At 43.0% G+C, this 13660-nt stretch overlaps 1 non-coding gene across 1 annotated transcript; it reads left to right on the plus strand.

Annotated features, from left to right (window-relative positions):
• The first annotated feature begins 2222 nt into the window (after window positions 1-2222).
• On the plus strand, window positions 2223-2329 carry LOC133793064 (small nucleolar RNA R71). Its single transcript, XR_009874526.1, has one exon. It is a non-coding gene; the product is annotated as a small nucleolar RNA R71 (small nucleolar RNA).
• Window positions 2330-13660: the final 11331 nt, after the last annotated feature.

The following is a 13660-nucleotide window of genomic DNA, read 5'->3' on the forward strand; positions in this document are numbered from 1 at the left end:
AAATTCCCAAGCCTAAAATCCCAAAATCCCTTAAGCGCCCCGGCATAGGCCACCCATGCTGTGGCATGGCCCCCAAAAAGAACCATCTAAGGCACAAAAATAGGTAAGGACCGCGGCATTGCTTGGACCATGTCGCGGCCCGCCCTCCTTCCTCAGCATGCAACAGCCTCGAAGGGCCGCGGCTCACCAAGAACCATGCCGCGGCCCGACCCTTCGAACCCAGAAAAATCCACCATTTTCAATCTCTAAACCTCACCTTAAGCCATCCCAAAGCCCCCAACTCAAAACCAATTAATAACAACATCATTAGAATGATTTAAACAACACAATCCAACCATAAATCCAGCCTAACACTCACCAAAATCCCAATTCCAATTTCTGAGATTTCAAACCCACAGAACTCAAAACCAGCCATGGAAACTCTCAAATTCAACCATCAAACTTTAAATTAAACCTTACCTCAGCTGTAGAATCATTTCTCCAAGGATCCCCTGGCCTATCTTCAGAGTTTTAAGCCTCAACCCCACCTTGAATGTCAAAACCAGAACTATTAAAAACTCGGCCATTTCTCCTTAAATTTCTAACCTCAGAAACAAAAATTAATGCTTACCTTAGCTCTAATTCAACCCTCGATTGGTTCCTTGAGCTAATCCTCTGGTTCAGCCCTTCAATTCCCCCAAGTTTCAGTCAATTTCCCCCTTGAAAATCAAGGTTTTGCCTTTGCTAAGAGAGAGATGAGAGAGAAGGAGAGAAAGGTCGGTTTAAACTTGTGTCTACTATTTTCTAACATATTCCTTAAGTTATCAGACTAATCCCAAAGCTCGGGGTACCGGAAACATCCCCGAGGGCAAAACGGTAAAATCCCCCAATAATCCCGCCTAGACATCCTAACCTCAAATATATCTCCAATTATTTATTTCCATCACCTGATAGTCTAAATCACAACCTGATACCAAAAATACTCCTTGACTTATCCAAAGTCAATTATAATGCCCCGTTGTGACTTTTCCCGCTATCTAGCCCTAGGATCGCCTCGAGTCGCCGGCTGTAGAATTATCCACATAATAATGTGGTTCTCACATATATAACATATTTATTTCATATTATATTATAATATCACATTCAAATAAGTACTATTCACTCTAATCCCAATTATGCCCTCCCGGCACACTAATCAAGGTCCTTAAGCCTTATTAGCAAATTTGGGTCGTTACATAAAAGGTCTAGAATTTCACCATGATTTTCCAGTACCTTTCGAGTGGATTTCAAAGCTTGAGGAAATAGCGCCTTTACTAGAATGCTTATTGGCACATCATCATCTAGAGTGGGCATTGACGTACTCGTTGTCTTAGTTAATGGTGAAACCGCACTTTGACCACTTCAAGTAGTGATGGCATTAACCTCTTTGAGATTTGTATCTATAGAGGAGGAGGTTTGTGCCATATGTTGCCCTTTTTGATGGATTGCCAAGGTTGAGTGGGAAGTCTACCATGCTCTTGAATTTCCAAAGTAGTGTTTAACTTTGTCATTTGGCTTTTTATGTCTTTCATTTCCTCCACCAAGACAATATTTGAGCTATTGAGTTGAGGCTATTTTTGTTGGCGCAAGCATTTGCAAGGTATTCTCAAGAGAATTACTTGACTGCATGTTATTTTGAGGAGCAATGTACGCTTTTGGCGATTGTTGCTGCTCGGCCTCCATTGGCTCCCAGATGCTTGGTTTGAATCCTTCCAGCTGAAATTTGGATAGTTGCGCTAACCGGGATTGTAAGTGTTTGAGAAAGGGCTATAAGGCTTCTTTAATCCCCTAAAGCATTGCATTATTTCTCAATTCCACCTCTTAACTCACCAAGAGCAGGGCACTCTTGCGGTTGATGTTCCGTCCCTCCACAGTTGAAGCATAGATCTCGTGTCTCTACTTTTGCGCCCATGTGGATTCCTCTACCTTCTTGAGTTTTGAAGGCCTCAAATTTTTTTCTCAATGATTCAATTTGGCTTTTGACGTTGTCATCTTCCCTCAATTGGTAGATTCTGGTTGATCGTGGCTTGTCCATAGGTCTCAGTCCATTCCATGTATAGGATTTTTCAGCGAGATCGTTGAGGTACTCGAAAGTTTCATCGGGATCTTTTTGAAGAAATTTTTCATTGCACATCATTTGTACGAATTTTCTTTGTCTGGTTGTGAGACTGTCATAGAAATAGCTGACCAGACGCCAACTTTCGTATCCATGATGTGGGCATTGATTTATCAAATCTCTAAACCTCTCCCAAAACTAATGGAAAGTTTCATGGTCTTTTTGGATGAAGGTAGAGATTTGCCTCTTAAGGCTGCTAGTCTTATGGGGTGGGAAATATTTGGCGAAGAATGCTTTTGTCATTTCGTCCCACGTTCCAATAGATCTATGCCTTAAGAATACAACCAGCTTTTTGCTTTGCCTTTGAGAGAGAAAGGAAAAAATTTCAATCTCACAATGTTGGTGACATCAGCTCGGTTGTTGAATGTAGCCACCACCTCTTTGAATTCTCGTATATGCATGTGTGGACTCCATTTTCCAGCCCATGGAAGGTTGGTAAGAGGTTAATGATGTTGGGTTTGAAATCAAAATTTGGCATATTGTTGGGATACATTATGCATGAAGGTGTGGTTGTACGCGTAGGATGCAAATAATCACATTACTGGTAATACCGGCAAAGATGCTCGGCATTCCAAGCATGAGGCACCTGCTCCCCATTTAGTCGGGCCAGTTTGTATGTTCCGGGACACACGATGCTCTTGACTTGGTATGGGCCTTCCCAGTTAGGGTCCAACACTATAGCCCTTGGATCTCTGGTTGCTAGGAAAACTCTTCGTAACACCAAATCTCCAAACTCGAACTTTCTGTCTTTCACTTTGCAATTAAAGTATCTGGGCACCTTCTGTTGGTAGGATGCTACACGTAGTTGTGATGTTTCCCAAGGCTTCTCAACAAGGTCTAGTGATTCTTGAAGTAAAGTTGATTCGTGGTCGGGTCATAAGTATCTCGTCAGTGCGTGGAGATTGCTATTTCAACTGGGATCATGGCTTCATACCCGTAGGCCATAGAAAATGGAGAGTGGCTAGTGGAGGTCCTAGTAGTGGTAGGATAAGTCCATTATACCTTAGGCTATTCCTCAGGCCAGGCACATTTCGCCTGCTCTAGCCTTTTCTTCAAAGTGGCCTTAAGGATCCTATTGACCGCTTCAACTTGTCTGTTCGCTTGAGGATGAACTATGAAGGAGAAACTCTTCATGAATCCATGTCTTTCACACAAGCCACTGTCAATCTACAAACCGTTGTCGAAGACTATCTTCCTCGGGAGCCAGTGACGGAAAATAATATTTTTGATGATGAAGTCCAGCGCCTTTGTGGAGGTGATGTTAGCGAGAGGTTCAGCTTCAACCCACTTCGTGAAGTAGTCGACTACCACAATAGTATACCTTACTCCTCATTTACCCGTGGCCAAGGCCCTTACCAAGTCAATGCCCTAGATTGCGAAAGTCCACGAACTTTTCATCTGAGTGAGCTCATTTGGAGAAGCTCAAGGAATGTTGGCGTAACGTTGGCATTTATCGCACTTCTTGACATAATCCATCAAATCAGCATTCATCATAGGCCAGAAGTACCCTTGTCTTAAGATTTTCTTGGCGAGGCTCTGCCCCCCAACGTGGTCTCCACAAAAGCCATCATGCACTTCTCAGAGGATGAGCTTGGCTTCCTACTCGAACACACATCGGAGTAGTGGCAATGAATTTCCTCATCTATACAACTTGTTGTCCATGATAATGTACCAAGGCACCTGGTAAAGTAGCTTCCGAGCCACTTTTTTTTCCTACGGTAACTCTCCGGAGACAAGGTATGTAACGCCCTACTACCTTAGAGCCGTTACTAAGTGAGTTTAAAACAGAAATTGTGCATTTAATTGACTCAAAGTGGTTTCTAAAACCAAAAGTGTAATTAAACCAGAGTTTAAGGCTGTATTCTTTTAAAATGGTCAACTTCATTGAAAACGTTAAATATAAAACATCTAGGATCCCAAAATAAGGTTTACAAAATGTTTACAACTCAAAAATAGATTTACACTTGATCAACTATCAAAAGAATGGTTAAATACAGCCATATACAAAATGCCCCCAACCAAAGCAGTCAGGCAGGCCGAACATGTACGCGCCGCCCCCACGCTCTCCATACTCATGGCCGGTTGACTGACTCCTTGCTTTTACCTGCCACAGGAGCACCCGTGAGCCAAAGCCCAGCAAGAAAACCCAAATAACACATAACATATGCAAATCAAATAGCTGGCATAATTCACTGACACATAGGAAAACCATCATAATAAACAAGTACGGCCATGCCGCCCCCAAGGCCTTACCAAAGCCTGGAGTTTCGGTTCTCACCGCGAGGATAACTCACGTATCCCTTGGGTCCCACCCTGAATATAAGCATCCCATGTGCTGTGTGTTACTTTCGGCCCCACGGCCGCCCCGGCCTACGCCGTACTCGGCCCTTGCCGTTCATTTCATCATAATCACACATATAGTACATTCAAAATAAACATTCACACACATCACGGTTCATTTAAGGTTAAGCATTTGCACGTAATACAATCTGGGGCCATGCCCTACAATCACACAGTGGGGCCATGCCCTAATCTCGGGTGTTACGGTTTTCTTACCTTTAGATTCAGTAGCCTTGATCAACCTGACTCCTTGAGCACGATCTTACCCGAGCCCTAGCGCTTACCTAAGAAAAATCCACAAGTCAAAGTCATCACCAATCCTCAAGTCCAAAACCTAGCCTCGGGACTAATCCCGAGCCCCCGGGAAGTCCTAGATCCCCAAAACAAAGTGGCGGAAACAAGCCCCGAACCCTAGGTCAAAATCCCTTCACGAAAGCCCAAAAATCCCCTCTGTGAACAGTGCAGCGCTACAGCGCTCAAAAGAGGGCGCTGTAGCGCTACAAGCAGAACCACCCTCACCAGAACAGGGCTAGCGCTACAGCGCCCCCTGCCTAGCGCTGTAGCGCTAGTTGCAGCAGACCAAAACCAAAAATCGCATCTTGCGATTTTCTTCCCCCATTTCGACCCCAAACTTGTCCAACTCTTTCCCAAGCCCAAAAACAAACTTACACACACCACACACTCATCCCAAGCACCCCATGAACTCAATCCCAAGCTCAAGCAACCCACAATTCAAAATCCAACCCAATGAACCCAAAAACCAGAAAATCACTCAAACAACAAGGATAGGGTCTTAGAAATCATACCGTGGGTGGAATTTCGACCTTGAACTGAACCCTAGACCTCCTTGGCTTGCACCTTCACAACCTTGACCTGTTTTCCCCAAAAACCCCATCCATTTAGCTCAAAAACACAGTTCAAAACCAGCAAAACCCTAAAACCGAAAACCTCAAGAACTTACCTCAAATCTCAGATTTGATCTTGCTAATCCCTTGCTAATCCTCAAGCCTAGCTTAGGATCCTTGATGCTCAGCTAACCCTAGCTTCCCACTGAGCTTAACCTCAAGAAAAATCATGGGAAATGGTTGGGAGAGCCACAAACCGAATCTTCAAAGCCAAACCCTTCAGTTTTCCTCTCTTCCTTCTCTTCCTTCTTTCTTTCTTTTCAGCTTATGGTTTTCTCTACAAAATCCACTAAGTATACAGACCTTCTTTATTTTATCTCTTACAAGCCTAATGACCAAAATGCCCTCCCTTACTAATTCTAAGCCTTTATGTCCATAAAGGGGCATTTTAGTCATATTACCCAAATCCCCACTAATTCCTCAAGTGTTCCTAATAATTCCCGCTCGCTACCCAATACCAGATTAACCATCAAATATTCCCAGATTCTCAATTAAACTCCCCAGGCTTAACCCAAGCCTGGTACAGGTTCCCGTTTTGACTTTCCGCTAACCCGCTCATTCTAAGATCGTCTCGAGTCATAGATCACAGGTATCAACATAGTCATGCCCAACATGGCCAAATTACAAATATGCTCAATCAGGTCTACATGCATACTAATTCACATAGTCATGCATCACAATTAATCACATAGTCATATAACGTGCAATAAGTCATAATCAAGCCTTAAATTCATAAAAATCACACACAGAATCCCATTATGCCCTCCAGGCACACTACTCCAGGCCCTTAAGCCTTAACACTGAATTTGGGTCGTTACAAGGTACTTCACAATAAGCTTCATCCAACCATCCTGGGGCTGGACCACTTCTACCTCCTCAGAAGTTGTGATGCTCAGAGAAGCCAAGTATTCAATTGGGACCACATTGAGCAATTCTTCATCTTTGGTGGTAGCAAGTTTGGTCAGGGCATCAGCATTAGAATTCTGCTCCAATGCCACTTGTCGGATGGTGAATCTTTTGAAGTTGTGCAACATTTCTTGGGTCTTGACCACATAAGCGACCATCTTGGTCCCTCGAGCTTGGTAATCTCAAAGGGCTTGGTTCACGACAAGCTGAGAATCGTTGTATATTTTGAGACCCTCAACTTTGAGCTCTAAGGAAACTCGGATTCCGACAATTAAGGCTTCGTACTTAGTTTCGTTGTTTGAGGCATCAAAGCCAAATCTTAAGGCGCTATGAACTCTATGTCCTTCGGGGGATACCAAGATAAGGCCTGTTCCAGCCCCATTCTCATTGGAGGAACCATCCACAAACAGCTTCCATATGGGCCTGATAACTTGGGCCTCCTTCGGCCTCTCATGGGTTCCCGTGCAATTGGAAAAAAAGTTTGTCAATGCATGCCCCTTTATGGAATTCCTCGAGTGATAAGTTATGTCAAACTAGCTATGTTCGACTACCCACTTGAGGAGTCTCCCAAAGAACTCTGACTTCTGAAGGATTTGCCTTAAAGGCCGGTTGGTGAGGACTTTGATGGGATGTGCCTTGAAATAAGGCACAAGCTTCTGAGAAGCCATCATCAAGCAAAAGGTCATCTTCTCCATGAGCGGATACCTAGACTCTGCCCTGACAAGTCTCTTGCTTACATAATAGATGGGTTATTGGATGCGGCCTTCCTCGCGAACCAAGGCAGCACTAATGGCGTTTTCAGAGATAGCCATGTAGAGGAGGAGGGGTTCTCCGTCTACGAGCTTTGACAAAATTGGAGGATTCTACATATATGCCTTCCACTACAAGAATGCACGTTCACACTCCTCCATACATTCAAATCGCTGACCTCCTTGGAGGGTGTTGAAGAACGGAATGCACTTGTCGGTAGCCTTAGAAACAATGTGACTAAGAGTCGTTATTCGACCAGTCAAGATTTGCACGTCCTTGTGTTTTCTTAGGGACAACATCTCGACAAGCTTTTATCTTCTCAGGATTTGCTTCGATTCCTCAAGCATTAATAATAAATCTCCAAAACTTTCTGGAGGCTACCCCAAATGTGCATTTTTGGGGGATTTAACTTCATGACAGAGAATGCTTCTGCCAATTCCTTTACATGGTTGGGTACTGTCTTGGACTTCACCAGCATGCCGTCCACGTATACTTTATGGTTCCGAATAAGTTGATTCTTGAACATCTTGTTCACCAATCTTTGGTACGTGGCCCTAGCATTTTTCAGACCGAAAGGCATTACTTTGTAGCAATAAACGCCTTCGTCTGTTTGGAAGCTCGTGTGCTCTTGATCAGCGACATGCATGGAGATGTGATTATACCCCGAGTAGGCATCCATGAGTGAGAGGAGCGCATACCCAGAGTTGGCATTGACCATCTGATCAATCTTCAGCAATGGGAAGCAGTCTTTTGGGTAGGCCTTATTAACATCGGGCAAGTCAATACAAGTTCTCTAAGTGGCGTTAGGCTTCAGGACTAGCACCGGGTTTGACAACCACTTTCGGTATTGCGCTTCTTGGATGAATCCATTTGTGAGAAGCTTATCAACTTTTGTCGTCAGCGCCTCCACCCTGGTCAAGTCCACTGTCCTCTTCTTCTGTTGTAACAGGGTGACATTTGGGTCTATGTTCAAGGCGTGGCAGATGATGTTGGGGTCAATGCCTGCCATGTCTGAATGAGACCAAGCAAAGACATCCTGGTTTTGCCAAAGAAAGCTAACCAAAGCTTCTCGAATTTCTGCCTTGATGTTCTGACAAACCTTTTTTTTTTTTTTTGGGATTGGAAATTTTGAGGGTCCAACTTCATTAGCTTTCTCCATGGGCTCAATAGTCCTATCATCTCCAACCCTGGGGTCCAACTCGTTGGACTCCCTCTTTTCTAGAACAGCCTGGACTTCCATCTCCGCTACAGGAGGCTGCTCAAGGGCTACTGTTTCAACCACTATCATTGGATGTTTCAATGACACGTTGTAGCATTGGCGGGCCTCTTTCTGGTCCCTGCGAACGGTGAAAATTCCTGCCTCCATGGGAAACTTCATGTACAAGTGACAAATAAAAGTGATGTTGTGAAAATTTGGTTGATTTAAATACACAAGTGAACCTAATCACACAAGTAATACAGTGATAAGTGAATCGTCTCCACAAGGATTGCAAAATAAAAATAAAAAATAGGCAAAACAATTACTAAACAACTTAAAGGTATTAACAATTACATGGGTTGTTTGTAAACTAAACAAAATATTAAAAAGATGAAAATACTGAAAATAAAATTGAACTAAACAAAGTAATTAGAAAGAAATACATGGATTGTAGAATGGACTGGAATTATTAAATCCCCCTATGTCAATTATGCTGAACAGATTGCGGCATCAATATTTTAGCAAAACTCCCAAGTTAACAAGAATTCAATAAAAATTCATAAAACTTTCTCAAATCCTTTGATATTAATTCTTTTACGTAATAAAACATATTCCTATGCCAAATCAGATTTAATAATACAAATTCAAGGTTCATGTTATCCCCAAAATTTGAAAATGATGACGTGGCAATAAAAGTGACAAATGGCAAGGAATGGCTGGGTAATCTGGCTTAGGAGTGGTCCGGTAGACCGATGAAGATTTTTGACTGACTAGTCAAGTGTCATGACCAACCAGTCAGGTGCTTGTCCGACCAGTCATATGCTTGTCCGTCCAGTCAGGTGCTTGTCCGACCAGTTATATCCTTGTTCGACCAGTGAAGGTTTGGCCGACCAGTGAGGAATTTTGGCCCTTCACTTCTCCCCCTGAGTGTGATGTGGACCGACTAGACAGAATAGTGCTACGGAAAGGATCCCAGTAACAGCTTCAACAAGAATCGGTCATACCTACGCGGGAATCTCTCAGATTATCCCACAAAAATAGTGTTTTGTTGTATTTTGAATATTATTATTAATTGAATATAGTGAGACTAGCGAAATATCCCGATTATGGGGGACATCATTTGTACGATCCTGAGCCTATAAATACAAGGCTCATGGCATCATAAAGGGGGTTCGGATTCTAATTTTCTGAAAGAATAATTGTATCTTGAGAGAACTCTTGTATTCTCTTAATCTGCACTGAAGAAACTCAGTTGACTCAGGTTCATCTGATCTTGAGTGTAGATCTATAATCATAACTCTAAGTGGACTAGGCTATTACCAACACATTGGGGCTGAACCACTATAAAAATTGTCTGTGTCGTATATTTCTCTTGAAGGTTTTTTGTCGCTTTGACGTCTACACGTCGTTGGCCAAAAACGCGATCAACAGTTCAATTCTCACAAGGAAAACAACACATCCCTATGTTATTTACTAACATTACCTAACATAGATTATGAACTTGTGTCATCCATGTTCTTCCCATTACATTTAATCCTTCCAGCATCAAACATAATTAAACATCTTGCCATTGTTGGCCAATCAACAACAAGAAATTAATAATAAGCACACTTGAATGAACAAGAGAGATTTCACTAAAATGAAGTGCAAGAAATTACTACACTATGACATAGGGTTCATCAACAATTCAAGCCACAAAAGATTAGTTCATGGCTAATTTAAATAGCATTAATCAACTTTCAATTCTTCCCATAAGTATCATAGTAGAAATTAAAATAGAAAATACAAGATGAAACTTAGAAACAAGAGAAAGAGCAAATCCATTTGATGATGAATCTTCTTTCTTCATATTCCTCTTCTTCCTTCTTGTTTCTCTGGTTTTCTTCCTCTGTCTTTTTCTCTCCTTCCTCAAACAATGGAAGACCCCCCCCCCCCCCCTATGCAGCTGGCTCCTTCTTTTCCTTCTCTAGGTTTTCCAATTTAGTCATCTAAGTACAAAATTGCCCCTCCTTTAATTCACACGTGGGTTCCTTTCCTTCCTTTCTCTGACATTTGCTTCCAAATTGACTCATGCCCTCTGTACTTGCCACCTCAGCCACTAATCCAGCTCACCTTCTAAATTTCCAAGCACGCACAACTTTCCAAAAGCAACCTGATCAAAATGCTCAAGCAAAATCTACTTCGCTACAACAAACCTGCTATTTCAGCATCAAAATTTAGCTTAAATGGTTTCAAAATTTTAGTTTCATTCTTTGTACAAATATCTATCCATGAAACTATTGCTTTCAACTCATTAGCTCTTAAAACCCACAAAACGAAAAACTAAACTAACTAAGATCATAAAAACACAACAGTTAGTTACAATAGCTAATAATAAACTAACATCACCATTAATTTTTCCACATTTATAAGTTCAAAAGCACAAGAAATAACTCTTTATTCAAGAGTTATCAGGTGACCGCTCTGAATTCCACCAGGGTCGGACGTGATAGGATGGGGTTATAGGCAGAGGAGCAATCCACCACCACAAAAGTGCAGTATTTGAAGGTCTTACGAGGCACTTTTCCAAGTGCCACTAGTAGCTTGATCTGCCACATCGGAATCAAACCTTCATCCGAGAACCTGTAAAGTGTTGAGGTGTAGGGGGAAAGGTCGCTTGTCATCAACCTGATCTTCTCAAAAGATGACTTGAACAGGATGTTCATGGAACTCCCATTATCCACCAGGATCTGAGCTACCATCTTGTTAGAAATCTAGCTCTCGATCACCAACAAAGAAGGTGATTATTTGGTCTGTCATCCAAGGCATTCTTGTCGGGAGCTGGGCAAGCGCCAACACTTTGTCATCATGGTTCAAGGCCCACACATAGAAATTATGCAATCCCCTTTATGTGCCCCCCAGGTGAGGTCGTCCAGATATCGCACCTACTCTTTCGTTCACCAGAGGAGGTCCATGGGATGCTTGCTGCAGTGCAACAGGTATCTAGCCTGGAGCCTGAGGAGGCGCCACATGTTGGGGAGGAGGCATGGCCATGGCTGGAGCTTGAGCAGGGCGTGCTCCAATCCTGGCATAATGGTGCAGGTGCCTAAACTTGATGAGATTCTCAATCTCATCCCAAAGTTGCCAGCAATTGTTGGTGTGGTGTCAAACGTCTTTGTGGAATTTGCAGAACTTCGCGGTGTCCCTTCGCTCCTTATCCCTCCGGATGGGCTGAGGTTTCCAGTAGTGGACTTGCTTCTCTGTGGCAAGAAAGATGTTCTCCTGAGAATCCACCAACTCAATGTACTCAGAATATTGGGGAGTGTATTTCCCCTCGATAGCACCAGTTCTCTTGGGCTTCTTGCCCTTACCCTTACCCTCACTCTTGCTTCCACTGGGGCCCTCATTGGGTGTTGCTAACTAGGCAAGAGCCGCTGTTCCAGCACTGAATGCAGGCTGAAAAGCATTGTATTTAGTGGGAGCTACTCCATACCCGGAAGGAGCAGCACTAAAACCAATTTGGGGAACAGCCAGATTATAATGAGGGGCGCTCATAACACTCGTTTGTGTTGGAGTGTATGGCGAGAATTGCGGCCTCGGAGCTATGATAGTTGGGACTGTTGGGGCCGGAAAGGAAATTAGTCCCTCGAAAGCTCCAATCTGGGCATCTTCCCAGTGAATATATTCTTAGGCTCGATGTATAAAGTCATCAAGCCTGTGGCATCCTCGCCTCTGCAGGTCGTCCCACAGTGGAGATCCTGGTCGGATGCCAGCTTGCAAGGCCATCAATTGTTGGCCATCATTGACCCTCTTGGTCCTATTTGCTTCCTCTGTAACATGTTTGATGTACTATTTGAGGGTCTCGAAAGGTCCCGACTTAATGTTGGATAAAGCATTGACCTCAAAGTGCACCTTCCGAGCAGCTATAAATTATCTTTGAAAGGTAGCAGAGAGTTGGTGCCAGGAATGGATTGATCCTGGTCAGTGCTTCTTGAACCACTCGTCTGCATGTATCGTAAGGGTTAAATGGAAGACGTGGCATTTGGCATCCTTGAATATGCGATGTACCAACATCAATCTATTAAACTTAAACAGATGTTCGGAGGGGTCCGTGACTCAGCTATAAGGAGTTATTTCTGGCATCTTGAAGCCTTGAGGTAACGAGGCTTCTACAATGTCTGGGGCACACAGCTCCCCATCTTCATCCTCCAATTTGGAGTCGTTGCCCTGTCTCCTGGCCATCTTCAGCATAATTTTTTTAAAATTCTCCAACTTCGCACGGAGAGGGTGTGGTCTTGGTTGGTACTTTGTGCCGAGTATGCCCTCTAGTTGACATAGTTTCTCTCCTCCAAGCATTGAGATTGTCTTGGAGGTCCGGTTGTGGTTGTCTCCTGAGGATGTCCTCGAGAGCTACTATGTTCTTGCGAGCATTCAGGTCATCTCGCAGGTCAGATTGTACGTTGCATGACATCTGGCAATCCTCCTCTAGGCCCAAAGGAAGGATCTCGCTAGCCTGAAGGATTTGTGTGGAGGAGATGTGAACTGGAGAGATACTGTCAGTAGTCCTCGGGAAGTAACCTTCCACGAGGACATGCTTCTCTGCAGGCAGTGAACAATCAATACTGGGCAAAGCCTTCCTTCTGGGGGACTCTAGGTAAGTTCTCAAAAGCTTAATCAGCTTCTGTGTACACTAGATTACTCCTAATGCATGTCATATGTCACTCAGTCAAAACACGGACAATAGAGTCAAACTTGTGATTATCTTTATTAGTGTGTTTGCATCTCTCTCTAGGTCCTTACATTGTATTTCATAATCTAATAGTTTTTCTTTGTTCTTACACCTTCAAAAATCCTTTCATTGTATTTAGATGAGGTTGACACCGATATTGTAAACAACCCAGTATAGGTGATATGAACCACACCAACGATTGTGGTGAAACCCGACACCAAATATGGCAGCCACCAAGAACACACGAAATTGGAATGGAGAACCGCGACCCAATGCTTAGCCAAGCACGAACCTTGGTATGAGGAAGACGCCACAAACGGGGATGGGAATCCGTTTGATAAGTCAGGTTGAACGCCACAAGGAACCCCTTGATAAGTTCTAATAGTTTCTTCAAGAACTCAAAAAGAAAAACTCACAAATTTCATTTCATCATAATCTGATTTTTCCAAACGTTTACAAGGCCTAATATAGGCGAAAATTACATCAAGACAAGCCCCTTTGTCTTCCTAATGAAAACCGAAAAATACATCAAAGACAAGCCCTTTGTCTTCCTAATGAAAACCGAAAATTACAAAAAAAAGACTATTGGACTCACACAAGTCAAGTGTTTGACTTTTCACAAGATAAAAAACAAAGACTAAATAAAACGTGATTAAGTGACTGATTAAAATAAAAATACAAGATGCCAAAATCCAATAAGACTCATTACAAGAAGCTAA

Source organism: Humulus lupulus, chromosome 7 (genome assembly GCF_963169125.1).
Source record: "Humulus lupulus chromosome 7, drHumLupu1.1, whole genome shotgun sequence".
In the NCBI taxonomy this organism is placed as follows: Eukaryota; Viridiplantae; Streptophyta; class Magnoliopsida; order Rosales; family Cannabaceae; genus Humulus; species Humulus lupulus.